This window comes from Triticum aestivum, chromosome 7B, assembly GCF_018294505.1.
Source record: "Triticum aestivum cultivar Chinese Spring chromosome 7B, IWGSC CS RefSeq v2.1, whole genome shotgun sequence".
Taxonomy (NCBI): Eukaryota; Viridiplantae; Streptophyta; class Magnoliopsida; order Poales; family Poaceae; genus Triticum; species Triticum aestivum.
In genome coordinates, this window is record NC_057813.1 from 158,832,779 (window position 1) to 158,851,378 (window position 18,600).

Here is an 18,600-nt window from a genome sequence, read left to right on the forward strand (position 1 = left end):
CGTTAGTTACTCTGCTCTTTGTCGTCCGCCGCTCTTTGCCGTCTGCCTTTATCTCTCTTTGCCGTCTGCTAGCAGACGGCAAAGAGGTGGGCGTTAAGTTTTTTCTAAACAAGCGGGGGGTGGGGGCCACCTGGCTGACGGCAAAGAGCTGGCCGATGGCAAAGAGCATCTTTGCCGTCTGCCGTTTCTTTGCCGTCTGCTTTTCGGTAGCTGATGGCAAAGAGCTTCTTTGTCGTCCGCTAGCGGACGGCAAAGAGCTGGCAGATGGCAAAGTAGCTGATTCCAGTAGTGCTGGGTGCTGCCGGCAGAGGTCTTGCATGTAGGCCTCGGCGGCGGCCTCGGCCTCGAGGCACTCCCACGCCTCGCGATCCTCCCGCGCAATAGCCGAGCTCACCACTCTTGGCTCCGGCGGAATGAGGTGGATCGAACGTGTGCCGAAGGGGAAATTGAGCCTAGTCGCCGCGCCATGGTAGAGGACCTGCCAGCGGCTGTACTCCATGGCCGTGAGCTCGGCCGTGTGGAAGCTACCGAACCAACGGCGGGTGTGGGTCTCCCGATCTGTAATCTTGGCGACCCATGTCCCCCACCGCCGCTGCCGGACCCCGAGGTAGGACCTCGTCGGCTGGCGGGTCCGAGGGAGGACGGGGAAGTCCTCGAACCGATGTAGGGGCGCGGCGGCGGGTGGATCGGGGGACTAGCGACGGTAGATCGATAAAGAGCCCGCGGAGGTTGACGGGAACACCTCGGCGGCCACCTCACCGGCGTTGGGCGAAGAGGCCGCGATAAACCTCTCTTGGGCCATTGGCTCCTCGAGCACCCCGGCACACAGGCAGAGGTTGAGGATGGAGGCGGCGGCGATGGCGGCTACCTACCAATGGTTATGGGGGTGGTGTGTGTCGGTGAGCATAGGTTTTGTGGAGTGTGTGGTGTGTGTGGAGGGGGGGAGGGGGCAGGGGGGTTAAGGTGATGTTTGAGGAAATACCACGACAACTGAAAATTTTACTAGGTGGAGTAACAAGGCGGGGGCTACTGAAAATTTGGATCAAGGGCGAGCAGATATTTTTGAGATTGCGAGGGATGCAGAGGTGGGAGTATTTGGGGAGCGAGCTAGTGTGCTTGACATGCCGGCTGTGGACTGTAGCTGACGCACCTTCTCGCGTAAGCCATAGGCGTACTATATACCAACGATGCTCCATGATATTTTGTACTGCATCTCACACGGTTTGTGATAATAAACTGCATGAGATCTACTTGATTTTTAATTTTGATTTGAATTACATAATGGGGTCACAACGACAATGGACGGTGTTTGAATTGCTAGACCTTTTATCTGCAGTGAACATGCAACTATATGTGTGTCATAAAAAAATTGGAATTATTCAGGGTTCGTTTGAAAATTTTATACATTAAATTGATTTTCTAGCCATTTCAGGTGCACAATTCAAAATTGAAGCACATGCTCTAGTCCATAAAAACGGGTTGCAAAATCAAATGTTTGTCCTTGGTTGCAAGCTTAGGGCACATGCAAGAAATGAGAATGAATGTCAAACACCTTGACATTGTGGCTCAACCGCTAACATTGAGATACATGCTTTTAACATTCTAGTAAATCGAAAACTCGTCTGAAATTCATGAAACTTGACATGATATCATGGAACGACATCGACATGCTATGGTAAAAATATTTTCCCATTTGGGGCAGGTTTGGGTATAAGCTTCTCACAAACCGACGCTTCTCTCACAACAAGCCAGATGGTTTCGGTAGGGAACGTGCCACCTTGGGGGACAAACGATATATGTTGCCTCTTCTTACTTTCTAAAATTTTCTCATGTCAACATAGAACAACACGAGTGTTGTGTCATTCTTTGGGAGTTTTCGGGGTTCGCTTGGACATTTTTATACATTAACTGAGTTTTCTATGCATTCACGTGCATAATTCAAATTTGAAGTACATGCACATGCTCCAGTGCATATAAAGTGGTTCAGAATTGGAATGTGTGTCATTGTTACATGCTTAAGTCCCATGCAAGAAATGAGAATGAATGTCAAACACCTTGCCACCATCGCTCGGCCGCTAACATTGAGATAGTACATGGTTTTTAAATTCTAGTAAATAAAAAAGGCGTCTGAATTTTATGAACCTTGACACGCTAACATGGAACGGCATCAACATGCAGTGGTAAAAATATTGTCCCATTTGGGGCAGGTTGGGGTATATAAGCTTCTCACAAACCAGAGCTTCTCACAACAAGCCTCATGGTTACGGTAGGGAACATTTCACCTTTCTGGACGAAACGATATCCATTGCCTCTTCTTGATTTCAATTCTTTTTCTAGTGACAACATAGAGCAACATGAGTATTGTGTTAAATTTTGGAATTTATCGGGGTTCATTTGGACAATTTTATGCATTAATTGACCTTTCAATGCATTTATTTGCATAATTCAAATTTGAACTACATGCACTTGCTCTAATGCATATAAATTGGTTGAAAATTCAAACTTGTCTCCTTGGTTGCATGCTTAGGTCCCATGCAAGAAATGGGAATGAATGTCAAACACTTTGCCACCGTCACTCGGCCAACATTGAGATACCTGATTTTTAAATTCTAGTAAATCCAAAATTCGTCTGTAATTCATGAAACCTGGCGTGCTATCATGGAATGGCACCCGGCATGCCGTGGTAAATTTTTTGTCCCATTTAGGGAAGGTTTGGGTATAAGCCTCTCACAATCCTGAACTTCTCACAACAAGCCTGATGGTTTTGGTAGGGAACGTTTCACCTTTCTGGACAAAAACGATAGTCGTTGCCTCTTCTTGATTTCAATTTTTTCTCTAGTGTCAACATAGAACAACGTGAGTGTTTTGTTAAATTTTGGAATTTTTCGGGGTTCGTTAGCACATTTCTTATGCATTAATTGAGTTTTCAATGCATTTATGTGCATAATTCAAATTTGAACTACATGCACATGCTCCAATACATATAAGTTGGTTGAAATTCATATATGTGTCCTTGGTTTCATGCTTAGGTCCCATGCAAGAAATGGGAATGAATGTCAAACATCCTGCCACCTTCACTCGGCACAAACATTGAGATACCTGATTTTTAAATTCTAGTAAATCCAAAACTCATCGGCAATTCATGAAACTTGGCATGCTATCATGGAGCGGCATCAACATGTCGTGGTAAATTTTTTGTCCCATTTGGGGCAGGTTTGGGTATATGCTTCTCACAAACCAGAGCTTCTCACAACAAGCATGATGGTTTTGGTAGGGAACGTCCCACCTTTGGGGACAAAACGATATCCATTGCCTCTTATTGCTTTCATTTTTTTTCTCATGCCAGCATAGAACAACAGGTGTGTTGTGTCAATTTTTGGGATTTTTGGGGTTCGTTTGGACATTTTTATGCATTAATTGAGTTTCCAATGCATTTATGTGCATAATTCAAATTTTAACCATTCATGTGACGCCACATGTCTTGGTTTTATTGGCTATATGTTTTAATGGCTCTTGATCGCAAACGTTTTAGAAAGAACACCTGTATGCAAAGTGAGAGCAGGATTTGTGCATCTCTTCAACGCAAACGGCTCTTTTGGATGTGTGCAACCACGTACAAACAATTTGGTAAGATTTGTATCTCTCATATTGGGTATGTTGCCATTTGTCAAACTGGAAAGATTGACATTTGTTGATGTAGTAACATTACCATTTGTCAACCTTGTAACACTACGATTTGTCAAAATATGAATCTAAAAATCACTAGCAGTATCTAATTTTTGCAACAAAAATTTAGTAATTAAGCATCGATTTGACAGCGGTTTCCGATATGGCTTTAATGCAGACGAGGGAGAGGGTAGCGGTTCCCGAAATGTTGAACAGCCAATGACGCATCCTCCTTCAATTAGCATCATGAATGCATGAGGGAAGTAATGGGAGAAGGACCAGGAAAAGAGGCAGCATGATGTCAATGCAACGCAGTTTGCACTCATATAAAGGCACCCCTCCATTCCAATGCATCTACCACATCGTGCACACCTAAGCATTTGCCTAAGCACCTACACCAAGTGCAAGAGTGCTCACTCCAGACCCATGGCGGTGATGCGCGCGAGCGGCCAGCGGCTGTGCCAGACGGTCCACGACGCTGGCCTGCGGCATGGCACCGAGAATCGTCTCCAGACGGTGTTGGCGACTGGCTGGTGGATGGCCATAGTCAACGCCAACTACGACTCTCAGTTGGACCAGATGATCGTTGCCACCACCAACAAGTTCACCGTCTTGAATAATCTCACGGACGACATCGCCGTACTCCTCCAGCCCGCATGCCCGGGCTCCTCATTGCCTGCCACCCTAATCGGCCCCCATGGTCGGAACCTCTTTCAAGCACTGGTGGCCCTGCGACTGCCCGCCGACGCCACGAAGAATGTCCATCTGGAGGTCGCACTCGCCATGAGGCGCCTCGCCTTGCAAGAATTCGTCGACCTACACATCAACATGTACGAGCAAATCGTGTCCATAAGTATCTACAAGGCTAGTGAGGACGCTACGATGTTGGCCTTCTTCAACCGGTTGGAAGCCTTGGATGCCTTTGATGAGAAGCACCTTGACCTTGCCACAAAAGCCGCCGCTCCTTAGCTACCGGTCGGTGGCCCGACACACTGAGTTGAGGAGGTCGTACGTTAATGGATGCATCTTTCTTCTTGCCTCCTTAATTCTTATTGTGCTATTGCATTCTTGTCACAGTCAATACATATATGTGTGATCCCTTTGCTTAATTATATGCATCACTTTAACTAGTACTCCATCCATCAATTTATAAGTTGTGCTGCCAGTGTTTGGGGCCGGCGCACGACACAATAAGCATACCCATGACAACACATACAGAGAGGACATCCAGCGGTTCCAATGGCGATTTGTCAAAATATGCAGCTAAAATCACTAGCACTATCTAATTTTTGCAACTAAAATTCAATAATTAAGCATAGATTTCATTCATAGATTAAGCAGTCGTGCTTAACTTATACAAATAGTTTAACTACTATATGCATATATGTGGTTGCTTGCCGTTGAGGCGACCGCGGCGCGCTCTGCTCATGTCCCTCTGCGAGCGCTCTGCGGCAGTTGGGCATGCACACGATTACGTCGGGGGGGGCATATGCATGCGGTTGCGCCGCACGCATTGCCACGCGATGCAGTTACGTGCGGCACGATGGAGTTATGCGCTGCAAATTAGAACTGCCATCAGGACGTGCCGTCCGGCCTCCCCTTTAATTCCCGCGGCCATTATAACCTTAGTCTCTTCAACCTTTCAATCACGCCGACAACACAACAAGCACACCCATGACGACACATAGAGAGGGGATGTCTAGCGGCGCTCCAATGAAGTTCGGCGAGCATAAAGTGGAGACCCACGCGAGGGAGACGGATCTCTGGGTGGTGTACACCATCGACCCGGCCGTGGTGGATGACTACATCGACACTGTTGAGCAGTTGCTTGCTGGAGACAAGTACAAGGTAGTCGGCATCGACCTCCAGTACACCGCCGGTCGTCCCGGCATAGATCAGAAGGTTGCCGTCGCCCAGTTGTGCGTGCGCCATCATGTCCTCATCTACCACTACTGCATGGCCAGAGAGCCTTGCGACCATTTCAACAGGTTTGTCAACAGCACCGACTACAAGTTCGCCATGGTGGAAACCACCGACAATGTAAAAGCGCTCAGTGTTACGGGCTTGGCCTGCCAGAACCTTGTCGAAATCCGTGAGCACTACAGGGTCTAGGGCAGCACGAAGAAGGACTCCCTGCTTGAACTCGCCTCAGCCATCATCGACCCCTACTATGAAAAGATGAAGCAGGATGCCCAGAGAACAAATGTCGTATCCTGGCACAGGGCCTGGATGCGGTGACTGGATGAACCTCACATCAGGTTCGCGACCAAGAGCATGTACACATGCTAGGAGATGCACATGCGGATCGTTGACATGAGGAAGTGCCTCGTTACCCAAATCGACGAGCCCGGATCGAGCCACAAGCAGAGCAAGCGTCACAAGAAGTAGATGATGATCAGATGATCGTTTATGCTAGTTAATCATGCATGTAATATATAGTTTACTTTATTGGTGTGTGGAAGTGTCATGTGTGTAGTAGCCACCTATGAAATTATGCATGTAATAGTTTATTTTGGTGTGTGCAAATGCCATGGTTGTAGTAGCCACCTATGTAATTGAATGTTGAATTTGGTTAATCATGCATGTAATATATATGTTGTTGTTCTGTATGCAATCCCATCGCACAACACACACGTCATATTAGCAGCAACCGTTTGTGTTATTACCGGTCTTCGCACACATTTCTGATTACAGACCTGTTTGTCCCGTATCACACACATCTTGTTATATTGAACCATTTATATTCTCTTGTCTCAACACAAACAATTCATCCGAGTGAACCACATGTTGTATACCGCACACACCTTGATCCGGCTGACCGTTTCTTTTGTGTTGCCTAATCACAAATAGTTCATCCTAGTGAACCGTATGCTGTGTATCGCACATGCCTTCATCTGGCTGCCCGTTTCTTTTGTTACTCCTCATCGCAAACAGTTAATTCAACTGAATTGTATGCCCTGCATCCCACACGCAACTAATATCTGAACCGTGTTTGATGCATCCGTCATCGCAAACGTTTTGCACATTTTTAACGGTTCTCTCACACCACCGTTTGCGATTATTGCATCGCACACAGTTTCTCGAAGGGTCTGTGATCGTAGTGTCGCTTTAGCAGCATCCTGCAGTAGTGCAAGGACACAACATTGTCTTAGCCGTGTGTGGTGCCCCCCTCCACCGTTTACTTATTCGAAAGTATCATCATAGTGCTTAGGCGAAGCCCTGCGCGGATCACATCACCAACACCGTCATCACGCCGTCGTGCTGACGAAACTCATCGACTCCATCGACACTCTGCTGAATCAAGAGTTCGAGGGACGTCATCGAGCTGAATGTGTGTAGAACTCGGAGGTGTCGTATGTTCGGTACTTGACCGGTTGATTCAAGGATACGTTCCACTACTTCAACCGCGTTAAGTTAACGCTTCCGCTTTCGGTCTATGAGGGTACGTGGACACACTCTCCCCCTCTCGTTGTTATGCATCTCCTAGATAGATCTTGCACGAGTGTAGGATTTTTTTAAAAATTACATGCTACATTTCCCAACAGATTTGAAGTTAGAGGTAGGGTACCATTTTAACCTAAAATTACCATATTAATGATTATCAGATTATCAAGATAGTCAAGCCAATAGCTCTTCTAGAGTTGATACAAGGATCATGGGCCAAACTATAAAAATTCCTTGTGAACACCGACACATTCCCAACTACTCAATTACACTGGACGCTCGCGAACCAACCTGTGCTTGGATGGCTAGAGGGACAGTGGTATCCCCGGCCTATCAGGGTTCAAGTCCTGATGCTCGCATTATTCCTCGATTTATTTCAGGATTTTCGGGGATGCGCTTTCAGTGGGAGAAGACGTTCCTGTCGACGACGATATGCATACGGTGACTTTGTAAATCTCAAGATGATATGTTGTCTCAGTCTCTCGAAGGTGCTCATAGGGATAGGATGTGTGTGTGCGCGTTAGTAGGGGTGAGTGTATGAGCGCTTGCGTTTGTACTGTGTTTATAAAAAAGTACACTGGACGCTCCAATGATGACAGCCAAACTGATGTCAAAGGGAATGACTATGCGTCACTCGACTGAATCGTTTTTGTGACCGCTGAACCGTCGGATCTTCATCCGATGCACACTGTTCATCTTCTTCCTCTGGCCGCCCTCCAGCCCAGGCCAAACCACCAGCCTCCGCTTCTTGCGGCCGGCGGCGCTTCCACAATCGCCTCGCCGCCCCGCCCTCCCCTTGACCTCCCCCACCACCAGGCTTGCCGCCACCCCCGGCCATCCCTCTAGCCCCGTCCCCATCTAGTTTTCTTCTTCGGCGAAGCCGCACCATCGCCCCCACCACCGTCGTCCACCACCGTCCCCACTCTGAACCCTAAGAGCATCTCCAGCCGTTAGCCCCCCAAGGAGGCATAAAAATCACCGCCTGGGGGTGAGTCGGCGGCCTACTCGACGCTGGGGGCCGTTGGGCACCCAGCCGTTGCGCCCAGGCGCCGATTTCGCCATTATTCGGCCCAATTTTGTCCAAAAATGGCCCGATATATGCGTGAATCGGCCCATATTCGGCGCGGTTCGGCGTGTTTCAGCGTAAATTTTCGCATACAAATAGAAATCAATTAGTTCATCACATAGTTCGACATGGTTCGGCGTGTTTCAGCGTGTTTTTGCCACCGTAGTTCATCACAGAAAATCAATATAAATCAAATAGTTCAACAAATAAAAACTCAAGTTTCATCACACGTCATTCTCCGCGTCGCTCCGGCCTCGCCCTTGAGCCTCCATAGGTGCTCCACCAGATCGTGTTGCAGTTCTTGATGCACCTGTGGGTCTCGGATCTCCTGACGCATATTGAGGTAGTCAGTCCAGGTTGCTGGTACCTGGTGATCAACTTGGGCAAGAGGACCCTGCCTGTAATATGGTTCAGTGTCAAACACTAGCTCTTCCTGCTCGCTCTCAATGATCATGTTGTGCAAGATAACACAACAAGTCATGATCTCCCACATTTAATCTTTCGACCAGGTCTGAGCAGGGTACCGCACAACAACAAATCGAGATTGGAGCACACCAAATGCCCGCTCAACATCCTTCCTGCAAGCCTCCTGAACCTTCGCAAAGAAGACGTTCTTGCCTCCTGGCACATGGTTTGAGATAGTCTTCACAAATGTCGACCATCTCGGATAGATGTCATTAGCTAGATAGTACCCCTTGTTGTAGTGCCGCCCACTGACCTTGAAGTTCACCAGAGGAGAATGACCTTCAACAAGCTTGGCAAAGACAGGGGAGCACTGCAGGACGTTGATGTCATTGTGAGTTCCTGGCATCCCAAAGAAAGAGTGCCAAATCCAGAGGTCCTGTGTGGCCACTTCCTCAAGTACCACACTGCAACCGCCTTTGGAGCCTTTATACAACTCATGCGAAGAAAATGGACAGTTCTTCCACTTCCAATGCATGCAGTCGATGCTTTCAAGCATCCCAGGAAATCCTCTTGCTGCATTCTGTGCTAGGATCCGAGCAGTGTCTTCCGCATTGGGTGTTCGCAAGTATTGCGGTCCAAACACTGCCACCACTGCCCTGCAGAACTTGTAGAAACACTCAATGGTGGTGGACTCGGCCATGTGCCCATAGTCGTCGAGTGAATCACCAGGAGCTCCGTATGCAAGCATCCTCATAGCTGTCGTGCACTTCTAGATTGAGGTGAATTCAAGTGTGCTGGTGCAATCCATCTTGCACTTGAAGTAGTTGTCGAACTCCCGGATGGAATTCACAATCCTGAGGAAAAGCTTTCAGCTTATCCGATAACGGTGCCGAAATGTTTTCTCACTATGCAATGGAGCGTCGACGAAGTAGTCCGAGTAGAGCATGCAGTAGCCTTCCAGAGATGCCGGTTCTTTGCTTTCACCTGCCCAGACACCGAGCCACCTCGCCGCGGCTTTTCACTGCTCGCGAGCAGGCCAGCGAGGGTGGCGAGTGTTGGAAATATGCCCTAGAGGCAATAATAAAAGTATTATTATATTTCAATGTTCATGATAAATGTCTTTTATTCATGCTATAACTGTATTATCCGGAAATCGTAATACACGTGTGAATACATAGACCACAATATGTCCCTGGTGAGCCTCTAGTTGACTAGCTCATTGTGATCAACGGATAGTCATGGTTTCCTGACTATGGACATTGGATGTCGTTGATAACGGGATCACATCATTAGGAGAATGATGTGATGGACAAGACCCAATCCTAAGCCTAGCACAAAAGGTCGTGTAGTTCATTTGCTAGAGCTTTGCCAATGTCAAGTATCTCTTCCTTTGACCATGAGAGCGTGTAACTCCTGGATACCGTAGGAGTGCTTTGGGTGTATCAAACGTCACAACGTAACTGGGTGACTATAAAGGTGCACTACAGGTATCTCCGAAAGCATCTATTGTTTTATGCGGATCGAGACTGGGATTTGTCACTCCATGTAAACGGAGAGGTATCTCTGGGCCCACTCGGTAGGACATCATCACATGCGCAATGTGACCAAGGAGTTGATCACGGGATGATGTGTTATGGAACGAGTAAAGTGACTTGCCGGTAACGAGATTGAACAAGGTATTGGATACCGACGATCGAATCTCGGGCAAGTAACATACCGATAGACAAAGGGAATTGAATACGGGATTGATTAAGTCCTTGACATCGTGGTTCATCCAATGAGATCATCGTGGAACATGTGGGAGCCATCATGGGTATCTAGATCCCGCTGTTGGTTATTGACCGGAGAACGTCTCGGTCATGTCTACATGTCTCCCGAACCCGTAGGGTCTACACACTGAAGGTTCGATGACGCTAGGGTTATAAAGGAAGCTTGTATGTGGTTACCGAATGTTGTTCGGAGTCCCGGATGAGATCCCGGACGTCACGAGGAGTTCCGGAATGGTCCGGAGGTAAAGATTTATATATGGGAAGTCCTGTTTTGGTCACCGGAAAAGTTTTGGGCGATATCGGTATTGTACCGGGACCACCGGGAGGGTCCCGGGGTCCACCAAGTGGGGCCACCTGCCCCAGAAGGCTGCGTGGGCCAAGTGTGGGAGGGGACCAGCCCCTAGGAGGGCTGGTGCGCCACCCACAAGGAGTCCAAGGCACAAGAGAGAGTGGGAGGGGGCAAACCCTAGTCCAGATGGGCCTTAAGGCCCATATTGGTGCGCCTCCCTCTCCTCTCCCCCCTTGGCCGGCTCCCCTTTGCCATCTAGGGCTGGCCGCACCCCTTGGGGGTGGGAAACCCTAAAGGGGGCGCAGCCCCCCCTTCCCCCTATATATAGATGAGTTTTGGGGCTGCCATACACATGAGTTCTCTCCCTCTTGGTGCAGCCCTACCTCTCTCCCTACTCCTCCTCTCCCATGGTGATTGGCGAAGCCCTGCGGGATTGCCACGCTCCTCCACCACCACCACGCCGTTGTGCTGCTGTTGGATGGAGTCTTCCTCAACCTCTCCCTCTCTCCTTGCTGGATCAAGGCGTGGGAGACGTCACCGGGCTGTACGTGTGTTGAACGCGGAGGTGCCGTGCGTTCGGCACTTGATCATCGGTGATTTGAATCACGACGAGTACGACTCCATCAACCCCGTTCACTTGAACGCTTCCGCTTAGCGATCTACAAGGGTATGTAGATGCACTCTCCTTCTACTCGTAGCTGGTTTCTCCATAGATAGATCTTGGTGACACGTAGGAAAATTTTGAATTTCTGCTATGTTCCCCAACAGTGGCATCATGAGCTAGGTCTATTGTGTAGATTCTTTGCACGAGTAGAACACAAAGTAGTTGTGGGCGTTGATGTTGTTCAATATGCTTACCGTTACTAGTCCAATCTTGTTTCGACGGTATTGTGGGATGAAGCGGCCCGGACCGACCTTACACATACTCTTACGTGAGACAGGTTCCACCGATTGACATGCACTTGGTGCATAAGGTGGCTAGCGGGTGCCAGTCTCTCCCACTTTAGTCGGAACGGATTCGATGAAAAGGGTCCTTATGAAGGGTAAATAGCAATTGGCATATCACGTTGTGGTTTTGCGTAGGTAAGAAACGTTCTTGCTAGAAACCCATAGCATCCACGTAAAACATGCAACAACAATTAGAGGACGTCTAACTTGTTTTTGCAGGGTATGCTATGTGATGTGATATGGCCAAGAAGAATGTGATGAATGATATGTGATGTATGAGATTGATCATGTTCTTGTAATAGATTCACGACTTGCATGTCGATGAGTATGACAACCGGCAGGAGCCATAGGAGTTGTCTTTATTTTTTGTATGACCTGTGCGTCATTAAAGAACGCCATGTAACTTACTTTACTTTATTGCTAAACGCGTTAGTCATAGAAGTAGAAGTAGTCGTTGGCGTGACAACTTCATGAAGACACGATGATGGAGATCATGGTGTCATGCCGGTGACGATGATGATCATGGAGCCCCGAAGATGAAGATCAAAAGGAGCAAAATGATATTGGCCATATCATGTCACTATTTGATTGCATGTGATGTTTATCATGTTTATGCATCTTGTTTACTTAGGACGACGGTAGTAAATAAGATGATCCCTTACAAAATTTCAAGAAGTGTTCTCCCCTAACTGTGCACCGTTGCTACAGTTCGTCGCTTCTAAGCACCACGTGATGATCGGGTGTGATGGATTCTTACGTTCACATACAACGGGTGTAAGACAGTTTTACACAGCGAAAACACTTAGGGTTAACTTGACGAGCCTAGCATGTGCAGACATGGCCTCGGAACACGGAGACCGAAAGGTCGAGCATGAGTCGTATGGTAGATACGATCAACATGAAGATGTTCACCGATGATGACTAGTCCGTCTCACGTGATGATCGGACATGGGCTAGTTGACTCGGATCATGTAATCACTTAGATGACTAGAGGGATGTCTATCTGAGTGGGAGTTCATAAGATGAGCTTAATTATCCTGAACATAGTCAAAAGACCTTTTGCAAATTATGTCGTAGCTCGCGCTATAGTTCTACTGTTTAGATATGTTCCTAGAGAAAATTATAGTTGAAAGTTGATAGTAGCGATTATGCGATCAGTAGAAAGCTTATGTCCTTAATGCACCGCTCAGTGTGCTGAACCCCAAACGTCGTTTGTGGATGTTGTGAACATCGGACATACACGTCTTGATAACTACGTGATAGTTCAGTTAAACGGTTTAGAGTTGAGGCACGAAAGACGTTTTCGAAACATCACGAAACATATGAGATGCTTCGAGGGCTGAAATTGAGATTTCAGGCTCGTGCCCATGTCAAGAGGTATGAGACCTCCGACAATTTTCTTAGCCTACAAACTAAGGGAGAAAAGCTCAATCGTTGAGCTTGTGCTCAGATTGTCTGAGTGCAACAATCACTTGAATCGAGTGGGAGTTGATCTTCCAAATGAGATAGTGATGTTTCCCCAAAGTCATTGCCACCAAGCTGCTAGAGCTTCGTGATGAACTATAACATATCAGGGATAGATATGATGATCCTTGAGGTATTCGCAATGTTTGACACCGCGAAAGTAGAAATCAAGAAGGAGCATCAATTGTTGATGGTTGGTGAAACCACTAGTTTCAAGAAGGGCAAGTGCAAGAAGGGATACTTCATGAAACGGCAAATCAGCTGCTGCACCAGTGAAGAAACCCGAGGTTGAACCCAAACCCGAGACTAAGTGCTTCTGTAATAAGGGGAACAACCACTGGAGCAACATTACCCTAGATACTTGGTAGATGAGAAGGCTGGCAAGGTCGATAGAAGTATATTGGATATACATTATGTTAATGTGTACTTTACTAGTACTCCTAGTAGCACCAGGGTATTGGATACCGGTTCGGTTGCTAAGTATTAGTAACTCGAAATAAAAGCTACGGAATAAACGGAGACTAGCTAAAGGTGAGCTGACGATATATGTTGGAAGTGTTTCCAAGGTTGATATGATCAAGCATCGCACGCTCCCTCTACCACTGAGATTGGTGTTTGCTTTGAGCATAGACATGATTGGATTATGTCTATCGCAATACGGTTATTCATTTAAGGAGAATAATGGTTACTCTGTTTATTTGAATAATACCTTCAATGGTCTTACACCTAAAATGAATGGTTTATTGAATCTCGATCGTAGTGATACACATTTTCGTGCCAAAAGATATAAGATAGTAATAATAGTACCACTTACTTGTGGCACTGCTGTGTAAGTCATATTGGTATAAAACGCATGAAGAAGCTCCATGTTGATGGATCTTTGGACTCACTCGTTTTTGAAAAGTTTGAGACATGCGAACCATGTCTATTGGTGTATATGCATGAAGAAACTCCATGCAAATGGACCGTTCGGACTCACTTGATTTTGAATCACTTGAGATATGCAAATCATACCACATAGGCAAGATGACTGAAAAGCCTCGGTTTCAATAAGATGGAACAAGATAGCAACTTGTTGGAAGTAACACATTTTGATGTGTGCAGTCCAATAAGTGCTGAGGCATGCAGTGAATATCGTTATGTTCTTACTTCACAGATGATTCGAGTAGATGTTGAGAATATTTACTTGATGAAACACAAGTCTGAATTATTGAATGGTTCAAGTAATTTCAGAGTGAAGTAGAAGATCATTATGACAAGAGGATAAAATGTCTATGATACGATCATAGAGATGAATGTCTGAGTTACGAGTTTTGGCACACAATTAAGACATTGTGGAAAATGTTTCACAATTAATACCGCCTGGAACACCATAGTGTGATGGTGTGTCCGAACATCATAGTTGCACCCTATTGGATATGGTGCGTACCATGATGTCTCTTATCGAATTACCACTATCGTTCATGGGTTAGGCATTAGAGACAACCACATTCACTTTAAATAGGGCACCACATAATTCCGTTGAGATGACACCGTATGAATTATGGTTTAGAGAAACCTAAGTTGTCGTTTCTTGAAAGTTTGGGGCTGCGACGCTTATGTGGAAAAGTTTCAGGATTGATAAGCTCGAACCCAAAGCGGATAAAATGCATCTTCATAGGACACCCAAAACAGTTGGGTATACCTCCTGTCTCAGATCCGAAAGCAATAAGGGATTGTTTCGAGAATCAGGTCCTTTCTCGAGGAAAAGTTTCTCTCGAAAGAATTGAGTGGGAGGATGGTGGAAACTTGATGAGGTTATTGAACCGTCTCTTCAACTAGTGTGTGGCAGGGCACAGGAAGTTGTTCCTGTGGCACCTACACCAATTGAAGTGTAAGCTTATGATAGTGATCATGAAGCTTCGGATCAAGTCACTACCGAACCTCGTAGGACGACAAGGACACGTACTACTTCGGAGTGGTAAGGTGATCCTGTCTTGAAGGTCATGTTGCTAGACAACAATGAACCTACGAGCTATGAAGAAGCGATGGTGGGCCCGAATTCCGACAAATGGTTAGAAGCCATGAAATCCGAGATAGTATCCATATATCAGAAAAAGCATGGACTTTGATGGACTTGCCCGATGATCGGCAATCCATTGAGATAAATGGATCTTTTAAGAAGAAGACGGACGTGGATGGTAATGTCACCATCTATGAAGCTCGACTTGTGGCGAAGTGTTTTCTGACAAGTTCAAGGAGTTGACTACGATGAGATTTTCTCACTCGTAGTGATGCTTAAAGTCCGTCGGAATCATGTTAGCATTAGCTGCATTTATGAAATCTGGCAGATGGATGTCAAGACAAGTTTCCTTACTAGTTTTCGTAAGGAAAGGTTGTATGCAATACAATCAGAAAAGTTTTGTCGATCCTAAGGATGCTAAAAGGTATGCTAGCTCCAGCGATCCTTCTAAGGACTGGAGTAAGCATCTCGGAGTTGGAATGTACGCTTTGATGAGATGATCAAAGATTTTGGATTTATACAAAGTTTATGAGAAACTTGTATTTCCAAAGAAGTGAGTGGGAGCACTATAGAATTTCTGATGAGTATATGTTGTTGACATATTGATGATCAGAGATGATGTAGAATTTCTAGAAAGCATATAGGGTTATTTGAAAGGTGTTTTTCAATAGAAAACCTGGATTAAGCTACTTGAACATTGAGCATCAAGATCTATAAGGATAGATCAAAATGCTTAATAATACTTTCAAATGAGCACATACCTTGACATGATCTTGAAGGTGTTCAAGATGGACCAGTCAAAGAAGGAGTTCTTGCCTGAGTTGTAAGGTACGAAGTTAAGACTTAAAGCTCGACCACGGCAGAAAAGAGAGAAAGGATGAAGGTCGTCCCCTATGCTTTAGACGTAGGCTCTACAGTATGCTATGCTGTGTACCGCACCGAAAGTGTGCCTTGCCATGAGTCAGTCAAGGGGTACAAGAGTGATCCATGAATGGATCATAGGACATCGGTCAAAGTTATCCTTAGTAACTAGTGGACTAAGGAATTTTCTCGATTATGGAGGTGGTAAAAGAGTTCGTCGTAAAGGTTACGACGATGCAAGCTTGACACCTATCCGGATAGCTCTGAGTAGAGAGACCGGATACATATAATGGAGCAATAATTTAGAATAGCTCCAAGTAGAACAGTTGTTTGGAATAGCTCCAAATAGAGCGTGGTAGCTGCATCTAGGAGATGACATGGAGATTTGTAAAGCACACACGGATCTGAAAGGTTCAGACCCGTTGACTAAAACCTCTCTCACAAGCAACATGATCAAACATAAAACTCATTAAGTGTTAATCACATAGTGATGTGAACTAGACTACTGACTCTAGTAAACTCTTGGGTATTAGTCACATGGCGATGTGACCTGTGAGTGTTAATCACATGGCGATGTGAACTAGATTATTGACTCTAGTGCAAGTGGGAGACTGTTGGAAATATGCCCTAGAGGCAATAATAAAAGTATTATTATATTTCAATGTTCATGATAAATGTCTTTTATTCATGCTATAATTGTATTATCCGGAAATCGTAATACACGTGTGAATACATAGACCACAATATGTCCCTGGTGAGCCTCTAGTTGACTAGCTCGTTGTGATCAACGGATAGTCATGGTTTCCTGACTATGGACATTGGATGTCGTTGATAACGGGATCACATCATTAGGAGAATGATGTGATGGACAAGACCCAATCCTAAGCCTAGCACAAAAGGTCGTGTAGTTCATTTGCTAGAGCTTTGCCAATGTCAAGTATCTCTTCCTTTGACCATGAGAGCGTGTAACTCCTGGATACCGTAGGAGTGCTTTGGGTGTATCAAACGTCACAACGTAACTGGGTGACTATAAAGGTGCACTACAGGTATCTCCGAAAGTATCTATTGTTTTATGCGGATCGAGACTGGGATTTGTCACTCCGTGTAAACGGAGAGGTATCTCTGGGCCCACTCGGTAGGACATCATCACATGCGCAATGTGACCAAGGAGTTGATCACGGGATGATGTGTTACGGAACGAGTAAAGTGACTTGCCGGTAACGAGATTGAACAAGGTATTGGATACCGACGATCGAATCTCGGGCAAGTAACATACCGATAGACAAAGGGAATTGAATACGGGATTGATTAAGTCCTTGACATAGTGGTTCATCCGATGAGATCATCGTGGAACATGTGGGAGCCATCATGGGTATCCAGATCCCGCTGTTGGTTATTGACCGGAGAACGTCTCGGTCATGTCTACATGTCTCCCGAACCCGTAGGGTCTACACACTGAAGGTTCGATGACGCTAGGGTTATAAAGGAAGCTTGTATGTGGTTACCGAATGTTGTTCGGAGTCCCGGATGAGATCCCGGACGTCACGAGGAGTTCCGGAATGGTCCGGAGGTAAAGATTTATATATGGGAAGTCCTGTTTTGGTCACCGGAAAAGTTTCGGGCGATATCGGTATTGTACCGGGACCACCGGGAGGGTCCCGGGGTCCACCAAGTGGGGCCACCTGCCCCAGAAGGCTGCGTGGGCCAAGTGTGGGAGGGGACCAGCCCCTAGGAGGGCTGGTGCGCCCCCCACAAGGAGTCCAAGGCGCAAGAGAGAGTGGGAGGGGGCAAACCCTAGTCCAGATGGGCCTTAAGGCCCATATTGGTGCGCCTCCCTCTCCTCTCCCCCCTTGGCCGCCTCCCCTTTGCCATCTAGGGCTGGCCGCACCCCTTGGGGGTGGGAAACCCTAAAGGGGGCGCAGCCCCCCTTCCCCCTATATATAGATGAGTTTTGGGGCTGCCATACACATGAGTTCTCTCCCTCTTGGTGCAGCCCTACCTCTCTCCCTACTCCTCCTCTCCCATGGTGCTTGGCGAAGCCCTGCGGGATTGCCACGCTCCTCCACCACCACCACGCCGTTGTGCTGCTGTTGGATGGAGTCTTCCTCAACCTCTCCCTCTCTCCTTGCTGGATCAAGGCGTGGGAGACGTCACCGGGCTGTACGTGTGTTGAACGCGGAGGTGCCGTGCGTTCGGCACTTGATCATCGGTGATTTGAATCACGACGAGTACGACTCCATCAACCCCGTTCACTTGAACGCTTCCGCTTAGCGATCTACAAGGGTATGTAGATGCACTCTCCTTCTACTCGTAGCTGGTTTCTCCATAGATAGATCTTGGTGACACGTAGGAAAATTTTGAATTTCTGCTACGTTCCCCAACAGCGAGCACCATGAGATGCTTCTGCTCCTGGACATCGGCTTCGGCTTCCTCCTCCAGCAACGCCGTGAGCGCCTCCTCATCTTCGGAGTCCATCGCCGGGCCGGGCAAATCACCGAACACCTTGTGGGCGAGGTGGGCGCAAACCCGCCGGTGTACAGGCCCTGCGCGGCCGGAACGCTGGAAAAGTTACCCGGGCGGCGTCGGAGAGGCTGCCTCGGTGAAACCTCTTCTTTTTTCCGACGGGGAATGACCTATCTAGCTGTGGTGGGCGGTGGATGGCGCCGGTATCGGCAGGGTGGCGGAC